Source organism: Danio rerio, chromosome 20 (genome assembly GCF_052040795.2).
Source record: "Danio rerio strain M-AB ecotype USA chromosome 20, GRCz13ab, whole genome shotgun sequence".
Lineage (NCBI taxonomy): Eukaryota > Metazoa > Chordata > Actinopteri > Cypriniformes > Danionidae > Danio > Danio rerio.
The window spans coordinates 8,430,001-8,451,083 of NC_141040.1; the positions used below are offsets into that span (position 1 = coordinate 8,430,001).

Sequence of the window (21,083 nt, forward strand, 5' to 3'; positions counted from 1 at the left end):
GAATCTAAGAGCCCCCCTCTCTCTATTCAAACTTGGTTTATTGGACTGCCAAGTGTTAATTTATTCATTCATTCATTCGTTTACTCATTCATTAACCCCTCCAGTTGCAACTCATTACTGGGAAACACCCATACACACTCTTTCACACACATACACTATGACAAATTTAGCCTACTCAATTCACCTATAGTGCATATCTTTGGACTGTGGGGGAAACTGGAGCACCCGGTGGAAACCCATGCATGGGGAGAACATGCAAACTCCACACAAAAATGCCAACTAACCCAGTCGAAGATCGAACCAGCGATCTTCTTGCTGTGAGGCAATCATACTACCCACTGAACCAACGTGACCTGATGCCCAGTGTAACAAATTGCCAAAGCATTTATGATGTTTACATTAAATAGAATATATGGTAACAAATGACATGGTAGTAGTGATAAAAACACAATAACTAACAGAATATTTACCAAATCAACATGTTAGGATCCATTTTATATTACTGAATTTAGAATCTTTCTCTCTCCCTCACACACACACACACACACACACAGACACCACAGTACATTAGATTGTGTAGTTACATACTTAAGCAAAAACGTCTGCAGATACACAAACATAAAGAATAAGCCTTGCGCACTTCGCACTGAAAAATGTGCACGGAGATTGGATTATACTTTCTGAGTATCCAATTCCACTATTGATTGGCTGGTTATTGGTCGAGTGGAAGCAATGCATAATGCATCCTTACATCAGCCCTTACATTGTTTGTTTATTATTTCCTGCAGCAAATAAAATGCAACTGATTTTCCAGGTGTACAAGTTCATGTTTGCATGAATATGTGCTCGCTCCATGATTCATTCATCTTTTTATACAGTCATGCGTTTCTCTGCAGTGTTCCTGACCCCTGTGGAGAGAATCCACACAAATCAATTCAGGAGGACAGACAGGAGAGACAGAGAGGTCCCACAAACCCCAGACTGTCAGTTCACATCCACTGAAAACTATCATCAGTCCCAGACGATACGCGGTTTCATTGTGCATTTCTAACAGACAGCAGGTTAACTTAATACGCACATCAGCAGCACACATATTTGTGCTCACTGCGCAAAATTACAAGATGTCATCTTTATTGCCTAAATAAAATTGTGTGTGTTTTTCGGAAGTACACTTTCAGAAATAAAAGAAATTCTGTTACTAGGCGTTCGCACAATTGACTAAAAAAATTTATAAATAAAATAAATAAATAATAATAATAATATTTTTATTTTATATTTTGATATATTTTATATTTCACTTATAAAATTAGGCGTGTGCGGATCCGATCACATGATCATAAATCCGGCCCGATCTTGCGGCTTCAAACTCAATTGGAATTGGATGATACTTCCCGATCAATATACAGTTAAAATCAGAATTATTATAACCCCTTTTTATTTTTATTTTTTTAATTTTTTTAATATTTCCCAAATTATGTAAGCAAGAAAACTTTCGCAGAATGTCTAATAATATATATATTTTTTTTCTAAAGAAAGTCTTATTTGTTGTTTTTTTGGCTAGAAAAAAAGCGGTTTTAAATTTTTTAAACACCAGTTTAAAGTTAAAATTCTTTGGCCTTTTAAGCTATATTTTTTGATTTTCGTGAATTACCCTAACCTAGATAAGCTTTTAAATGTCACTTTGAGCTATATAGAAGTGTCTTGAAAAAGATCTAGTAATGTATTATATACTTTCATCATGGCAAAGATAAATCAGTTATTACAAATAAATAAGTAAAACTAATGTTTAAAAATGTGTTAAAAAAATATTCTGTCACTTAAACAGAAAATGGGGGAAAAATAAACAGGGAGGCTAATAATTCAGGGGTAATAATTCTGACTTCTGAGTTCAACTTGGTCTGTGTCTGTGGTCTGAAGGCATTATAAAGTTGACAATGACAACATTGCCATTGCCAACATTTTGAGATATGTAAACTTGGCATTGCAAATGTGGAAAGTAAAAAAGCTACATTTAACACAGCAAACCTGATAAGGCATCTCAAAAACAAAGTAGAACTTCGATTGGAAATGCTGTCTTGCCACTGTTTCACAGAGAAAGCTCTGCCAGCTCTTTATAAGAAGGTTTCTGAAAACTACTTGTCCTGTTATAAGATGTACCCCATGTTTCATTTACCACAGACATACAGAGTTTGTCCGTAACTCCCATGTCTCTACTAAGCCTTACCACACAATGGGTGCTCCGGTTTTCCCCACAGTCCAAAGACATGCGGTACAGGTGAATTTTCTCTCGATTACTGTACATTATTTTCCTTTTACACAACTAAACTGCAAACTTATTAGCCATCTGAATTATACAAGTGGTTTGTTGTGTCAGTGAAGCGCATGCCTTCCGGACCAGAACGTCTCAACGAAATGTTGCTCTAACCCTGAAGAAATTAAACAACAATTTGCAAGCTGTGCTGGATAACGAGTTTTATATCCGTCATTTCAAAGCCCCCATCCCTCATCCACATTCACAGTTCAGTGTTCAGCTGAGGGTGAGGTGGCAAATTCCCACTGAGTGTTTAATGTAACTTCTCTGTTAGTGTTTGAGTTCACATCAAATGAGATAGAGAGAGAGAGAGTGAGAGAGAGAGAGATTTAGACATTTAACTTCAGAATTCAAACCCTGTTGTCATTATAAACCTATAAGAACCATTTTCCATTGGTGTAATGTATTTTGTACTCTAAAAACCACATATTAAATCACCTTAAATTACTCTAACCCTTTAACCCAACCGTCAACCAAAAAACATGCCAATGTGAAAAGTCCCTGTTAAATTAATTATGAGGACACACGGAGAGCCCATGTCCTCATAAACCACCTCTATATTGGAATATCTAATAACAGTGTCATTATACAGTTTTGAATTCTGAGGACACACAGAGAACCCATGTCCTCATAAAAAACCTCTACATTGGAATACCTAGTAACATTGTCATACAGTTTTGAATTATGAGGACACACAGAACACCCATGTCCTCATAAACCACCACTACATTGGAATACCTACATAATAACAACGTTATTATACAAGTGTACATCCTTACATTAAGCTAACCCCTCAACCCAACACTCATAGGAAAACCATTTCAATGTGGAAAGCCCCTGATTCTTTTAGCAGTTTTGAATTATGAGGACACACAGAGAACCCATGTCCTCATAAAAAAACTCTACATTGGAATACCTAGTAACATTGTCATATAGTTTTGAATTATGAGGACACACAGAACACCCATGTCCTCATAAACCACCACTACATTGGAATACCTACATGATAACAGCGTTATTATACAAGTGTACATCCTTGCATTAAGCTAACCCCTAAACCCAACACTCATAGGAAAACCATTTCAATGTGGAAAGCCCCTGATTCTTTTAACAGTTTTGAATTATGAGGACACACAGAGAACCCATGTCCTCGTAAACCACCTCAACATTAGAATACCTAGATAATAACAGTATCATTATGCAAACAGTTTTGAATTATGAAAACACGGAGCACCCATGTCCTCATAAACCCCCTATACATTGGAATACCTAGATAATAACGGTGTCACAATATAAATGTGTATACTTACATTAACCTAACCCCTTAACCCAACCCTCAAAGTAAAATGCCAATGTGAAAAGCCCCTGTTAGATATGATTTTTGAACAGATTTGAATTACAAGGACACACAGAGCACACTTAAACATAAACCACTTTAACATTGGGATACCTAGAGAATAACAGTGTCATTATACAAATTTGTGTCCTCATAAACCACCAAAACAAACATACACATGCACAAAAATATACAACTGTTCTACACAGTATTTATGTGCACAGGTTTTATATGAGGCTAGCTAGGTAGAAAGTTTATGTAACTAATCTTAAATATTTAATAAGCCAGAAAATGTCAGGCCATTTCAAGCTCACCACAACTCTTTTAAACACAGTTGAAGGGAGTAAATAAAGAGTTAAAATAACTCTGCTGTAATGTGTGTAGGAGGAAGAGTGGGATCAGGTAGACTGAGCGGCTGAGGTATAAGGCATGACGTCTTATTGAATGACTGCTTCGATTGAAAGTGACAGCAGAGAGGGAGGTAACTGGGATTTAGAGGGAACAGAAGAGCAGGGCATTGTGGGAGCACAAGGGTCACGACTGCCACAGGCGATGCCTCTGGGTTTCCACGGTTATTGACAGATCACCTCCTACTGACGTGTCTCTATCAGCAACTTCATGAACAGACACATGGAGAAACATGCATGTGAGTCAATGAGGTATATGCACGGGGACTTTTAATTTTCGGTAAGCCAGGTCAAAATGCCATTATAAAAATCGCTGCGTTTAAGATCTGGTTTCTTTAAAAAATAACAATTTTCAGTGCCTGATTAGTATACAATTTAATTTGGGTCTCAGACCGAAAAGCACTGCATTAAACTACATCATTCCTTGCCATGTCTTTTAATATGGAAATATATTTTATCTCAGTATTTTCAATGGAGTTTAATGGTTTGCCTGCTTCTTCTGATGGCGCTACTGAAATTCGTCTAGCTTTACTCTTGAGTAACTAAATAAATGATTAAGTATTTTAATTTAATTAAATTACATTATCAACACTGTAAAGAAAACCTCATAAAATTTAAAATAGTCACTTCAACTTTTCAACAGAAGTTTATCAGAGGCTGAAATACACTTACTGTGCATATACAGTAGTCTATTAGCATTACTGCTAACTAGTACTACCAAATGCTATGCCTCCACTAATCCAGACATATTTTGCATGTTTTGTTATGCCACTTATTCCATACTGCAAAGTTTCATAAAGTGCTGGATGGATTATTTTTAATTGCAATCTGATAAAAAAAAAAAAAAAAAAAAAAAAAACTGAAGGTAGTGTTTTAGATTACTTATTTTAGGTATTGTTGAAGTGTTAGAGAACTGTAAAAATGCAAATAAATTAATTAATTAACAAACAAACAAACAAACAAACAAACAAACAAACAAACAAACAAATAAATAAATAAATAAATAAATAAATAAATAAATAAATAAATAAATAAATAAATAAATAAATAAATAAATAAAAGTTAGTTATCAATTTCATTGTCAAAGTCATTCAGGTTTTAAATAGCATTGTCACTTAGCTTCTATATTTAATGCAGGTTTTTAATACTTATATTAATATATTATGATATTATATATATATATATATATATATATATATATATATATATATATATATATATATATATATATATATATATATATATAGTTGAAGTCAGAATTATTAGCCCCCCTGAATTATCAGCCCCCCTGTTTATTTTCTTTTCCCCGTTTTCTGTTTAATGGATCAAAGTTTTTATTTTTGAGTGGGTTGTTGCATGTGTGTAGTAACAGCAGTATTACACAAATAACTACTATGTACAAATAACTACTATGTACACTACGGACAATTTAGCTGACCCCAACTCTCCTTATGCTCATGTCTTTGGGCTGTGGGGGAAACCGGAGCACCCAGAGAAAACCCACGCGAACACAGGGAGGACATACAAACTCCACACAGAAACGCCAACTGAACCAGCCGAGGCTCGAACCAGCGATCTTCTTGCTGTGAGGCGACAGCACTACCTATTGCGCCACTGCGTCGCCCATTTCTAATCATCATAGTTTTAATAACTCATCTCTAATAACTGATTTATTTTATCTTTGCCTTGATGAAAGTAAATAATATTTGACTAGATATTTTTCAAGACACTTCTATAAAGCTTAAAGTGACATTTAAAGGTTTATTTAGGTTAATTAGGCTAATAAGGCAGGTTAGGGTAATTAGGCAAGTTATTGTATAACGATGGTTTGTTCTGTAGACTATCAAAAAAATTGCTTAAAGGGGCTAATGATTTTGTCCTTAAAATGGTGTTTTAAAATTAAACAAAAAACTGCTTTTATTCTAGCTAAAATAAAACAAATAAGACTTTCTCCAGAAGAAAAAAAAATCAGACACTGAAATTTCTTTGCTCTGTTAAACATCATTTGGGAAATATTTAAAAAAAAGAGAAAACAAATCAAAGGGGGGCTAATAATTCTGACTTCAACTTTATATGTGGGTGTGCAGGTTTAATAATTTCCATTTTTATAGCTTATACTATGTCATAATCATTTCCTTCAATGTGAAATAACTGAACATAAACAAATAAGGCTAAGAAAAATGCAAAATTATGAGGAACATAGAGGTCCTGCATATTATACTCACTGAATAATTATCCATAGAATAGTTAGTGTAATCTGATTATGAGTATTTTGAAACATAATAGGATCAAATTACAAGCAGTATATTTTTGGAATCTGAGAGTATATTCCACATTACAAGTAATTAGTTGAGGACAAAAATAAAGTGTCTTTGTGTGTTTTATTTGCTATCATTAAGTCAAAATTGCATGTTAATATTTGTTGCCATTTGTTTATTATATTATTGAAAAACTATCATTTAAAACCACAGGCGATACATTTTCATGCCATTTGTGGCAAAGACTTTTTTCATGTCCTCTCCTGACTCAGAAAAAAAGCAGAATGCTTTTACTGGTAGCAGCTCTCATATATTATTTTAAGAAAAACTGGACACTCTGCACCATAGACCATGTATCAATTTCGCTAAACAAAATGGCTCCATAGTTGAGTTACAGGGCCTATAACTCAGCACTAAACACCCTCCCATCGGTACGTCTCTCTCTCCCAGTACTCATCATTTACTATATGAAACACTGAACCACAGGAAAATAAAAAGCTACTTTATCACAGCAAAACAATAACATCAGGTAAACACAGTGAGAGCCGAGTGGCAATAATGCCGTCACAGTAAAGCAATAAATCTGGAATATTCCTTCCCTCTTCTTCCTCTCCATCCTCCCTTCAAATGCACATTTGGAGACAAGATGATTGCCAATGTGCAGCGAGGGGAAATAGTCCGCTGCTTTGCAAGGGCTATTTGAGTGAAACTGGAACGAACTGAGACTGTAAGTACGTTTGGGTCCTGTCTTGATGGAAAAGCACATTTTAATAACAGCCAACAAGGCCTGAGGGAGATGCAGCACATATAGCAGGAAGATTAGATGTGCCTCAACACAACCAGCCCCTTCATTCAATTGTCTGCCATATCTGAGAAAAAGGCCAATTTATCAGAGGGAAAATGCTGCCGTGCGTGTTTTCCTCTCGCACGTAGGAAGGAACAGAAAGTGCAACAATTCCATCTTCATCTTTCACACTTGATTTGTAAAACCTCATGCAGCTAGCATAAATGAAGCTTTGTTTTCACACTGCATACTTTTATTAGTTTAAGGTAGTCGTTTAAGGCAAATGTGCTTTTTCATTAAGGGCGCAATGTGATTTTAAACAACATAAACTAAGTCTAAACTCAATTATTTGCGCGAACCTATTTCATATTATGCAAATGAGCTCTAAAGCTCCTGTTCAGATTGCAGTTTAACATAAACCAATATTCTCTACTACAAGTATGCCTGTAAGTTAGTCCAATTGCGTTTAAAGCCTAACAAAATAGGATTGGTAACTGATTTTTTGAGAAAGAGGAGGTAAAAGAGCACCCAAAATAGCTCTAAAACCCTAAAACCATCCTAGCTAAATGAACATAGGAGATCAGGTAAAGTAAGAAAATATGTTTAGGCTGGATATTAAAGAGATAGTTCACCCAAAACCGAAAATTCTGTCATCATTTACCCAACTTTCATTTGTCACAAACCGGTCTGAGTTTCTTTCTTCTGTTGAACACACAGTTGACTTCCATAGTGTGTGTTTCCTACTTTGGAAGTCAATTGCCACCACCTTCTTTTGTGCTTAACAGAAAATAAGAAACCTATAAATATTTGAAACCACCTGAGGGTGAATATATGTGTGTGTCTGTCTTCATTTTTGGATGAGCTATCCCTTTAACAATACAAATGCATGTCATGCTGAACCATGTGCTATACTTTAAATATCCAAGTATAATATATACAAGTATAATATATATATATATATATTTATATATATGTGTATGTATATATCAGTGTGTGTGTACAATAGTTCTAAGCGACTCACTTAATCATGATATTCAGAACAACTGAGGATTCAGTGGATTTAGTTCACTTTAAAAATGCTACTATTTTCATACATTTTCATTGACAACAATTGCATTATTTATAAAGACAATTATTAACATAATTTTGGCCCTACAGAGTCCATCTAGTTATGCTTCAAATCTTAAATTGGGATCCATTTTACGCAAAATAGTAGTTAATAGTACCTCTGTTAATAATAAACATTAAAAAAAAAAAAATATGCAAATAAAGAACCATGGGCCGATTTTTTTTTTTGCCCCCCTGGGGTGTTTGCATTATATTAAGGACACAGCAATAGGGACATAAGTGGCACCAGGTTAAACTTTCTGACACTTTTACAGCTCTCACTTAAATTAAAAATAAATACAGACCAAAACTGAACATTTAGGACAGTCTCCAAGTGGCGTTCTCCAAAATTGAATGATGAATAGACTTGAGTATATTGGTATGTGTGTGCCGTTGTGTGCAATGTTTACATATTTAAAACCATCTCAGATAATATTAGGGGTAGCGAGTCACTGGCATTGTTATTTTGGGGGTCACGGGCTGAAAAGTTTGGGAACCCATGATCTAATGGAGTACTTTTCATGTTTTTCATTCGACTATGTGTGGAAAATTCTAATTATACTTTGAGCTTACACTAATTAGGTATAACATTCAGAATTCAATTAAATTCCAACAGATATGTGGTTAAATTGTTTCCTAAATTCAAAAATGACCTTTGTGGTTTGTTCAAACTATTTAATTAAAATGAACCGAAACAACACAATTCTCAATGATTTTATTTTTTATTTTTTTATTTTTTTGCGACAACTTAAATGTTTTATGTTCAATCTAACTAAAATCTAACTTACTTCCTTAATATTTCCCCAACACAAATCAATTGTGTGGAACCCAGCCTTTTTTCAAAGCGCACTAAATATATCTTCACATAGAAATGTTTTACATTATGTAAGTAAAAATGGGTTTCAATGTTTTTTTCTTCTTGATCAATCTGGGAACCAAGTCATCAGGGGCAGTGCTGCAGTAATGTAAGCAGGCACTGATGCAGTTTTCTCCATCCAACCATCATGACCTCCTGACTATCAGCGTGCTGCAGGTCTTACTCGAGGCTGCGCGAAGGTTTTTCAGTCCTGACAGACTACACTTGACAAATTAGAGTGTTTAAGCAGTGAAGGGCCTGCGAGGAGACACTTTTTTCAATGTCAAGGTTAGCCTGCTGAAAAAGTTTTGGGGTCTGTCTGAGAAAGTCAAAAAAGGGCAGAGAAGACTATATGGGGGCGATGAATTCAAGTCTGGCCAGAGAAAATAATAAACATATTACAGTCAAACACAAAGACCTTTAAGCCTTTTTATCCACAGGAGACAATTGCAAATGTAAGCGCTGTATAAATTTGTATGTGTAGGCTTTTATATATATGTATAGCATTTATATATTTATATATATGTATAGCAGTATGTCTATCGAGTCATGTTCCACAGGGAATAGGCGATTCGTAAAGAAGTGGCCTTGGGTGGTTTGTGGGCAACTTTTACGATCGTTCTACTGCTTTATTTGCATATCTTGTCCTTGTTCGTCACTTTGAAAAACATTTTGTCAGACTGTGACTCAGCAAGCACAGCACACAAAACTTTTCAAAGCATGTTTCAAAGAGCTAGACAATGAAATGAAACAAAGACTTACAATGCATTTAATTAAAAGTAACAACCAGAGTAGAATGCAAGTTTTCAGAAAAATGTACTCTTGTATATCTACCTATTTGTCCTGGTTTGTTTAGGGGAAAGGAGCAAGGACTCAGGTGCAAACTAAATGGGTTTTTATTAATAGTAAAAATAAAATAAACAGCAAAATAAACCATCCCGAGGGGGAAAACACTGATGAAACAACAACAACAAACAAACAAACAAGACTGGGCAGGCAGGGATCAGGACTGGAACACATAGGACTATAACACTCAGGACAAGGCAACATATGATGACGAACTTGCACAAGACAGCAGACATGAGGAGATCATAAGCAGAAGTAAATTGACACATAAACAGGTGAACATGATAAACTAATAATGGGTTAAGAAGGAGAGTGGGATTAGACAATAGACGGGAGAGCACATGACACGAAGAAAAAACACAAGCCATGCGCTCACATAAAACGAGACTAGAACACGCACCCAATGAGAGAACTCGATAACTCGATAACATTCACAATAAAGGACAAGACTGAAGCACGTGGCCACAATGTAAACACAGAGCCTCGTGCTTGGACAACACAAACACGAATTGACACAAGACACCAGTACACGATAAATTAAAACACCTTACCGTGCACTCACACATAAGCAATGCGTATGTTTCATCTCAGCGCCAACCGAAACCAATACCAACCAGACTGGGATGCTGAGAATGAAACAGCGCGATGCCGACAGAAGAAAACACAAACACAAGCAGAGCACATGTCCCAAACATGCTTGATGGGGGAGCGTGGGGTCTGCGCGCACTCACGACGACGCGCACTTCGAGAAACAAACATAGACAAAACAAATGCTTGACTCAAGAAAACTCGAACCGAGCACAACAAGACAGGTCAAGACAGAGCTAGAGTCCGGACTCTGCCACCAAAACAAGAATTTACAAGACCAGAGTGGCAGAACCCTGACACCTATTATTTACAATGACGAAGGGCAAAGGGTTGCTTTCTAACCACTGAGATATTTCAGCTGCTGTCTGGGCTTTCACTGCATTTCTATGCCTTCCTTTCTTTATGTGTTTAATACTTTTTATCCCTTTGTTATTTCATTGTATTACACATAACTTAATTTGTAAACTAATTGGAATTGTTTTGTCTTGCATATGGATTTATTGGCGGTTACCAACATTTGGTGAAAATTTCAAATTAACAGCACCTTTAGAAATATGTTTTCCGAGAAAATTGGTGACGTGTATATATACATACCAAACCATGAGTAGATTGAACCGTTGCACCCCTAATATATATTAATAATTCTCTCTCTTTCTCTTCTGTGATTTTAACTTTGGTTAGCCTAGTAACTCAAACACAAGTCAATGCTATATGACAAAAATATATTGTTTTTAAGGTAATGACTTATAAAAAATAAGGACAGCTTAATTCTAAAATCTCAAATCTAGAAGCTTCAAATGCAAATATGGCGTAATATTTGGTTAAGGCTTATATGAATGCTCAGAATTAGCTGTACCAGTTATAGATTTATGGTATTTAGAGAGCTAATAGTGCCAACTTTAAAACTTATTTCTGAAATATGTTATGGACCTCTTGGAGGTTGTGATAGTTCATCATCTCCCATCCCATTTCCAGATAGAGTGATATTGAAATGAGCGTGAAGCTCCTCCGCATCCCTGAACTCCTTCAGCCTGCGGCAGCCATGCCACTGAGGCTTCTGCTCGTCTGCTCATTCCTGACCCTGTACACGTCCATAAAACTCCAGTCCTGTTTGTCTGTACAGAATTCACAAGACATAGCCATCAATCTCTCTCTATCTGTCTCTTTCACTCGCTCACACAGTCTGAGACTCTTTATTCTGATTCCCTCTCGGTCAAACGACAGAATGCAGTGGGGATTTTTGTCTAAAGGAATAGTATATCCAATATAAAATCCCCTGTTTCTCCAAACCACAGTATGTTTTTACAACAACTGTATTGGTCACTATTTATTATGTAATCCAGTTTTAAGTTGAAAGTATGTATGAGACAGAAGCTGATAACCTATGAGTCTTGTAATCTATCCAAAACAATGCTGTGAGTTGGGCTAACAATACTTATTGTATGCTGATTGTATTGTACGCACTATAATCATTCATTCCTTTATTACCTGTTTTAACACATTTTAATCTGTTTTACTTATTATTTGTTTTTATTTTTTATACTTGTCTCTTTTATTCCTGTTTATGAAGATCCCATTGAATTGCCACTGTGCATGAAACGTACTATATAAATAAACTTGCCTTGCATTGCCTATTATTGATGGGTTGTTCATGAACGATTTGTTCATTTTGAATGAATCTTTAAAATGACACGGGAACTATGAGTCCTCTCAGGAAGTGATTTGTTCATCCGCGCGTGCGCACATTTGTGTAGGTGGTATCGTTCATTTCAAGTCTTTTGAGTCGAGCCGGAAAAAGAATTGATTCGTTCAGCTCTCGAATCCTCTATCTGGTCTAAGTCATTTGTTCCTCACTGGACAAAAATATTTGTTTAGAGCCGGAAAAAGAATTCATCCGTTCATCTCTCGAGTCCTCTATCGGGTCTGAGTCATCCGTTTATCACGGGCCAATTATATGCGTTTAGAGCCGGAAAAAGAATTGAACCGATCATCTCTAGAGTCCTCTATCGTGTCTGAGTTACTCGTTCATCACGGGCCAATCATATGCATTTAGAGCCGGAAAAAGAATTGAACCGTTCATCTCTCAAGTCCTCGGGTTTGAGTCATTCTGTCACGTGATGAACAAACGACTCAAGAACCAGAGGACTCGAAAGGTGAACTAATTATCATGGCTCCTATCGGCTCAGACTGTGTACATTGGTCCATTATATGTGACTGTCAGTGTAATGTGAACCAATCACTGACATTTGAAGACAAAAAGAGGTGAGCTGAGCAAAGAGACAACAATACCTTCATAGACAAAAGAGCAGGTAAACATTGAATTATTATTATTTTCTCCTTCTTATAGTATTCTATTTATCACTTATTTGTCGTGTGATCAACCTTTTGGGCTAGTTGTAGATGTGTTTGGAAGCAATTCGCAACATTTTAATAATATTTTTCAAACCGAATGAACAAAATGACTTGAAAAAAGATTTGTTCATCTCGATGAACGAGACTCAAAGATCTGAGTCAGTAAAATGATCCAAACTTCTCATCACTATTGCCTATGCTTGTACATACAGTATAGGAACCTACATTCCTTTACAACAACACCAAAACGTTTTTGTGCATCTCGATTCACTCTTTTACACTGTCAAAAATACACAGTATAGTAATTCTCTACTGTTTCAAATTACAAATAAAATAAAAATTAATAAAAAAAAGTTAATTAATTAATAACAAATTGCGGTAAATACAGTTTTTACACAGGGACTTATTGTATAAATCATATAGTATTTCCATATTATTTTAAATTACCCAGACTTTAAAAGATATCTTTAAATTAAGCACTTTTAGATGATATATTTTATTTGCTTTTTTATTCATTTATTTATTTGTCTTTCGACTGTGGGGAAAACTGGACTCTAACCAGCGACCTTCTTGCTGTGAGGCAACAGCACTACCTACTGCGCCAATGTGTCGCCTATTTATTTATTTATTTATTTATTTATTTATTTATTTATTTATTTATTTATTTATTTATTCATTCACTGGGGGTTACAAGGAATGCAATATTGTCGCAATTTATAGCTTTTTGATTTAGTAGTGATTTAAATTAGCCAGGCTAATACATATTAACTTTTAACTTTCAACATATTAAATCTCATTAAATCATCCATGACTTGCTCATCCCTCAATGAGGGGTGGGGTTATGGGTAGGGTTTGGGGACACACCTCCTTTTAAAAATAATATGTTATGACTTTTCTGACACGCCAACCTGATTTCGGTCACACTTTACAATAAGGTTTATTATTTAATGCTAATTACATGAACAAACAATGAACAATACATTTACTACAGTATTTATTTACGTTGGTTTACGTACTAAAAATACAGTTGTTCATTGTTAGTTCATCTTAACTCATGGTGCATTAACTAATGTTAACATGCACGGACTTGCATGTTAAAAATGCATTAGTAAATGTTCAATTATGATTAATAAACGCTGTACAAGTTTTGTTCATGATTAGTTCATGTTAGTAAATGCATTAACTAATGAACCTTATTGTAAAGTGTTACCATTTTTACTTTAATACACTTTAAAATCTGTAAAATTGGCATCACACAGTGGGTAGTATGATTGCCTAACAGCAAGAAGGTCGCTGATTCGAACCCCGGCTGGGTCAGTTGGCATTTCTACATATATGAGGTTTGCATGTTTTCTCCATGTTGGCATGGGTTTCCTCTGGGTGCTCTGGTTTCCCCCACAGTCCAAAGACATGCGGTACAGGTGAACTGAATAATGAATAATGGCTAAGCCGAAAAGAAAAATGAATGAATAAATCTGTAAAATCATTAACAAAATCTGTAAACTAAAAACTTGACTGTTACAGGGTTTAGATGGCGGTGTTCAAATGAACTACACTAACAGAGCAACAACAAAGCTTAAACATAACTAAACATTCAAAGAGCGAACAGCTTAAAATATCTACTGTCATGTTTCACATATGAAATAAAGCAAATGATGACAAAATGTTTGCACAAACAAATCTTATTATTTATGTATTTTTTTTTAAAAGAAGAGATTTCTTCCCCAGCAAAATGACATCTCAGACAACACCATGAAGAATAACACGGATAAAGAAATCGCACATGTGACTCTCTTAGCGGGGGGTCTACACTGCCGTACTGCGACTGCAGGAATTTGACAGCTGCTCTGCACCTGTGAGCACTGAAATGCACTTTAGGGGGCCTTTGATTTGCTTGTCATCCAGCGAGCAGCAAAATCAATGGCAGGTTATTCAGCTTTACCAGGTATGACTAGCACCCACTCGCTGACCTTTTTTTCCACAGTGCACGGGCTGTCTACAAGTCAATGGCCTTTTGTCCCAGGCCTAAATAGATGTTCACTGTGCATTCAGCCTGCAAAAATAAGAGCTCCCAGCTTTTATTGACAATACGGCGACTTAAATGTTACCTTATGGGCCGAATCGATGCACTTGTCAGAAATTCATTGCTGTGGAAAAGTTGAAGTGCAAGATGAGTTGTTTAAAGCACGAAACCGAAACAAATAGTTGTTCAAGTTGAAGAGAAGAATTGTTGACAAGGCAATGACATAGTAAGCTGAGCAATGCACTAAGGCCTTGAGTGCATTTGAAGAGATTTCAAAACACAGTGGGTTTGATTAAAGGTTTGGCTTGATTAAAATAACTCCAGTGAGGCTTATGTGCACCAAACTTGTAGAAATAAACTGATAATTGAACTAACTCTCCCAGATAAGTTTATGTTCTGAGAACGTTCTCCCAGTGTTCTATTTTGGTTGTAGAAAATGTTTTGAAAACACAAAGAATCTTCGGTTTGCTTAATGTTGCCTGAATGTTTTTGTAAGGTTAACATTCCTTCAAAGTTATTTCAACCTATATCTGCTTAAAATATGTTTATTGATTTGTTACATTCTAAGAGTTGTTCCAACTAATGTCCAGTTTTTTTTTTTTTTTAAATGTTGACAGAACACAATATTCCATGAGCATAAACATTAGGAGAACATTCCTCGTGTAGAAATTATTTTAAATGAACATTTTAAGAACATTGTTATAATAATGTTTTAATCAACACTAGGAGAATATTCCTCATGGAAAAATACCGTTATAAGTAATATCTAAAGTAAATTGTTCTAATAACGTTTTTTATCAACTTTACGACAATATTTCTAACTACATAGTAACACTATGAGAGTATTCCTTAAACGTTATAAGAAAAGCATTTAGTTTAACATCCAGAAAACCTTTAAGGAATGTTAGGGAAAGTTTTGTAATGTTCCTTGTTGGATAAGTTGGGTCTTCAACAGACTAAAGCCATATTTTTGGTCCACATTAAAGGCTTATGGGGGAATCAAATTTTCTTGTAGTGATTCGTTTTTATTTTAAACGTTTGTCACAGTTTACTGTAGTATTGATCTAAGCTGCAAAAAAGTTACTATATATATATATATATATATATATATATATATATATATATATATATATATATATATATATATATATATATATATATATATATATATATAGTGGTCCCTTAAAAATAACCCGCAACAGGTAAAATCTGCGAAGTAGTCAGCTTTTATTTTTTATTTTTTTTACAAGTATTATAGGCTGTAAAACGCCTCACTACACACTTTACACACTTTTTTTCAGACAGGCATTAACACTTTCAAACTTTTCTCTCTTATTGAAAGCTCTCAAACTTCAAACCTTCGTAGAGAAATAAGTCAAGTATTGTATAATGAAAGCAAACCATTTGATCTTTATTTATGATTCCGTTATGGCACCCTACATCCGCGTAACTTCTAGAGCCCGCTTTAGAGCAGGGCTGTCCAAACTCGGTCCTACATATTTTAGTTTTAACCCCAATTAAACACACCTGAACTAGCTAATCAAGCTCCTTCTAGGTATAAAAACTTCCAGGGACATGTGTTGAAAGAAGTTGGAGCTAAATAATGCAGGATACCGGCCCTCCTGGACCGAGTTTGGACATCCCTGCTTTAGTGTCCAGAAGTCCAACTTTTTGTACAATGGTTACCCTCTTCCACTGCCTTTTAGGTACCATCACGAGTGCCTATGATGGTGCAGAATGTTTTGTCGACATTGTGGGGGGAAAAAAAAAACCTTGCAAACAAACAGTACAGCACTTCAAAGTCACACTGCTAGCAATCAAAGATTTATGTAAATTTGGCAAGCTGAACGCATACTGTACTGTACAGAACAAATATCACAGAGGAGATTCATTGACAATGCACTACAGCCAGTCAGGGCACAGAACACAATGCACTAATCAGGATACAGAACACAATGCTGTGTAGAGAAAAAGCAAGTAAAATGTTTACGAAAAAAAATCTGCAAAACTGTAAGGCTGCGAAAGGTGCGTTATAGCAAGGGACCACTGTATGAGATAACATTCATACAATATGATATTTTCAGTAAAATCTGTCAACTTCAATTCCAAAATCAACACACTAACTCTTACTTTTACAACCAGCAATGATTCCTTTTGACACTAATCCAGGGTAGAAATCTTCCAAAACATCACTGCTAAAATGCAGTAGCTTTTACTTGATAGCTGATGTGTCAGCCTGGCTAAAATAGTTTAGAATGTTAATAACTCTTTACATTAATCTTCTATTAGTAAACTTTAGTTAATGCATTCACTAACAGAAACAATCAATTTATTACAGTATTTATTAATCTTATCTGTTGAACTATGATTAATAAAGGCTGTACAAGTATTGCTCATTCTTAGTTCATTTTAGCAAATACATTAACTAACATTAACTAATGGGAGCTTTAATGTAACATGAACACAATTTTGTTTTTCAGTGACATATCCAGCATTGTATTGCACTGTAAAACCCAATGAGTTAAGGTAACTCAAGCCATTTAAGGAAACAAATTGCTACAAACAGTTTAAGTTAAAAAATGAATCCTAATGAGTATTCTGAACTTAATTCATTTGAGTATATAAAACAATTTGAGCACAGTAAAACCTAATAAATGAAGAGAACTCAAACCAACTGAGTACTGTAAAACCCATTAAGTTAAGGCGACTCAAACCTTTTGAGGAAACCGATAGCGACAAACCATTTAAGTTCAAAAACTAATCTATGTGAGTACTGTGAACGTACTCCATTTCAGTTGAAGTAATAAGATACTTAAGTGATCAAGTAAGTGTTGATTGAGCATTAATGATTTAGAACTGCTGTTAACAAGCTAAATTACTGAAGATAAACAAAACTACAGCTGACTTCAGTCACAGCCTTAAAGAAATAAAAGATTCAATCTCTCAACATTTCAGCAGAGAATCATACAACTCCACAAACAAGAAAGTCATTAACAAAGAGTTCAAAAGTCTTTTCAAATGAGTAGAATTAACTTACAGTAAACAGTAAATTTGATACGCTTCATTATTGGGTTTTCCAGTGTACAGGGAATGGGACAACTTGTTTCCAGAGGTCTAAAAAGGCTGACTTCCTTAACCACATGCCCTGACTGCCATTATAGTCAGAATGACCTTTTCTGGGCCGGTCAGCACTAAGCATAAAGTTAGCATAAAAATTATGACAGCTGGAACACCTTACATTAGTACGGGCAAGGGCTGTTTTGCCCTTCTGATGTGGCTGTGCAGGACTAAGTGCTAAGGGTGAGCTGTTAATGAGGGACACACTCATGTCTAGTGGACGGAATGGGTCAAAGCGTAAAGACATGCTCCTGCTAACATAAAAAAGTATGGCAGTTAAGTAAAATGATGTAGCGGATAGCAATACCATAGTGATGGATAGATCAAACACTAAAAAGTAACTTAGCAACATAGTTTCAATGTTCACAAAGCTACAGTACATTTTTCAGTAGCTAAGCGGTTTTCAAAATCGTAGCTTTTCCAGTAACAAGCTATTTTTTCAGACGATTAGCATAGCGAGATGAAATAAATCTTGCATCACTGATTTTAGGTCCCATTACATTGTGAAACTAAGCAAGCTGAACAACACAACCAAGTTCTTTCTTTGGCGAGAGCTTCAAAGGGCTACAAATGTTTTATATTGGTGCATGTTTTTTTGTCATAATTCTTTTTAATTACCAAGAACAAATAGATAATTTACTGTTCCATTTTTTTTCATACTTTATTCCCTTTTTCTCAAAATTTAAAAAAAAAAAATCATCTGACTGTACAGATTAGTAAGTGTTGTAGCTTATGAGGTAAAATAAATGCCCCAAAATGCAACATTTAGCTTGTGCACCAATGGTTTTAGGAAAGGTTTTGTTCTCATAAATAGCTAGGCAGAGTTAAATCTTAGTAGTTAGCTCACACTAAGTAGTAGAACTCACAAGATCATATAGTGTATATACAGTAGGTGGTATTAAAATTTGCACTGATGTTTTTAGAAAAGTCACTGATCTTAAAAATAGGTAGTCAGAGTAAAAAGCTCAGTGGTTAGCACACATTGAGTTGTAGAACTCATAAAATTATACACGTTCAAACTAAATGTAGCAGTTAGCATAATTACCAGCTGTGACCAGGGCTTGACATTAACACCCACTAATATGCCAAATGTGGGAGAATTTGAGCTGTTGCAGGTTAAACAGCCACCATCACTAGCCACTTTGGCTGGTTGAAAATACATTTTAAATGAGGCATGTGGACATAACACACTTTAAATCAAGTAATTTTAATTTATCTGCGCTTATTAAATATATATTTTTCCAACAACAAACTTGTGGCTAGAGAAAATGATGAGTGGGTAATAATGTTGGAAATCCACTAGCTATAGTGTCTGGTGATCAAAAAAGTTAATGTCAAGCCCTGGCTCTGACACTGGTGTTATAAGAAACATGAAGAGGATAGTCAGAATGTAGCTTAGTAGTTACATTTGCACTGATGTTTTTACAAAACGTTTTGTTCTCATATAGGTTGTCAGAGTTAAATTTTAGTAGTTAGCTCACACTGAGTTGTAGAACTCATAAGATCTTACACGCATGTTATAGCTAAACGTAGCAGTTAGCATGATTACTACCCTACTAGGCTGCTTGGCTGGTTTTAGCTGGTTGACCAGGCTAGTTTTAGAGGGGGTTTGGCCACTCCCAGGCTGGATTCCAGCCATTTACAGCCTGGTCTTAGCTGGTCAGGCTAGAAAATGACCAGCTAAAACTAGCTAAAACCAACTTGACTAGCCTCATTTAAGCTCGACATAGCTGGTTTTGGCTAGGCTCCCAGCCTGGCTAGGCTGGTTAAGCTGGTTTTAGCTGGTCATCTTCCAGCCCTTCCAGCTAAGACCAGGCTAGAAATGGCTGGAAACCAGCCTAAGAGTGGCCAAAACCCCTCTAAAACCAGTCTGGTTGACCTGCTAAAACCAGCCTAGGCTGGTTTAAGCTGTTTTTCAATAGGGTAGCTATGAAACTGGTGTTTTAAGAACAGGATAGTCAGTGTTTAGCTTAGCAGTTAGCACATATACAGTACGTGACATTAAACGTTTGCACTGATATTTTTTAAAATGGTATTGTTCTCATAAGCATGTCAGAGTAAAACAAAAAAACTTAGTGGTAGAATCAGTGGTGTAGTGGACATTTTAAAAGTGGGGGAGGAGAGCTGTATGGTCTTTCTCTCTTAAAGTGAGGGGGACGTATCCCCACTGTCCCCCTGGTTGCTATGCCCCTGGGTATAACTCAAATGATAATGCATGCTAGTCATAGCAGTTATCATACTTTATTGTTAAGCTTGTGCTTTGAAAACAGTTTTCTGTTATTCATGACTAGTATATTCATATTTCTCATTCATTCATTCATTCATTTTCTTGCCGGCTTAGTCCCTTTATTAATCAGGGATGGCCACAGCGGAATGAACCGCCAACTTATCCAGCAAGTTTTTTTTTGCAGCGGATGCCCTTCCAGCCGCAACCCATCTCTGGGAAACATCCACACACACATTCACACACACACACTCATACACTGCAGACAATTTAGCCTACCCAATTCACCTGTACTGCATGTCTTTGGACTGTGGGGGAAACCGGAGCACCCAGAGGAAACCCACGCGAAAGCAGGGAGAACATGCAAACTCCACACAGAAATGCAAACTGCGAACCAGTGACCCAGCGACCTTCTTGCTGTGAAGCTACAGCACTACCTACTGCGCCACTGCTTCGCCCTATTCATATTTCTATTCCCGTTATTCATAAATATACACATACTAATCAGATACATAGCTTAGCATTTAGCTATTATGTTATGCAATGCAGCCGCACAAAATAATAAATATACATGTATAGTTAGAATTATAGTTTAACAGTTGCACACTAACCACATAAAGCAGTGGTGCGCATGTTGTGAAAAAATGGTTTGTTCCCATAAATATGCACAGGGTAGTCACAATTAAAGCTTAGTTGTTAGCACACATTAAGCTGTAGCACTCATGTTTTAAGAAAAAATTCTGTTACATTTACTTTTAAATGTGTACATACATGCTAGTCAGAGCTAAAGCTTAGCAGTTAGCATGTCAAATTAAGCTGTGGTCTCAAACATTTTGTTCCGCTAACTTGTAAACATGCTAGTCAGCGCTGTTAG

General features: G+C 35.7%; 1 protein-coding gene across 9 annotated transcripts in view; it reads right to left on the reverse strand.

The window, feature by feature from the left end:
- Window positions 1–21,083, reverse strand: part of dab1a (DAB adaptor protein 1a) — a 299,119-nt gene that overhangs the window by 140,707 nt on the left and 137,329 nt on the right.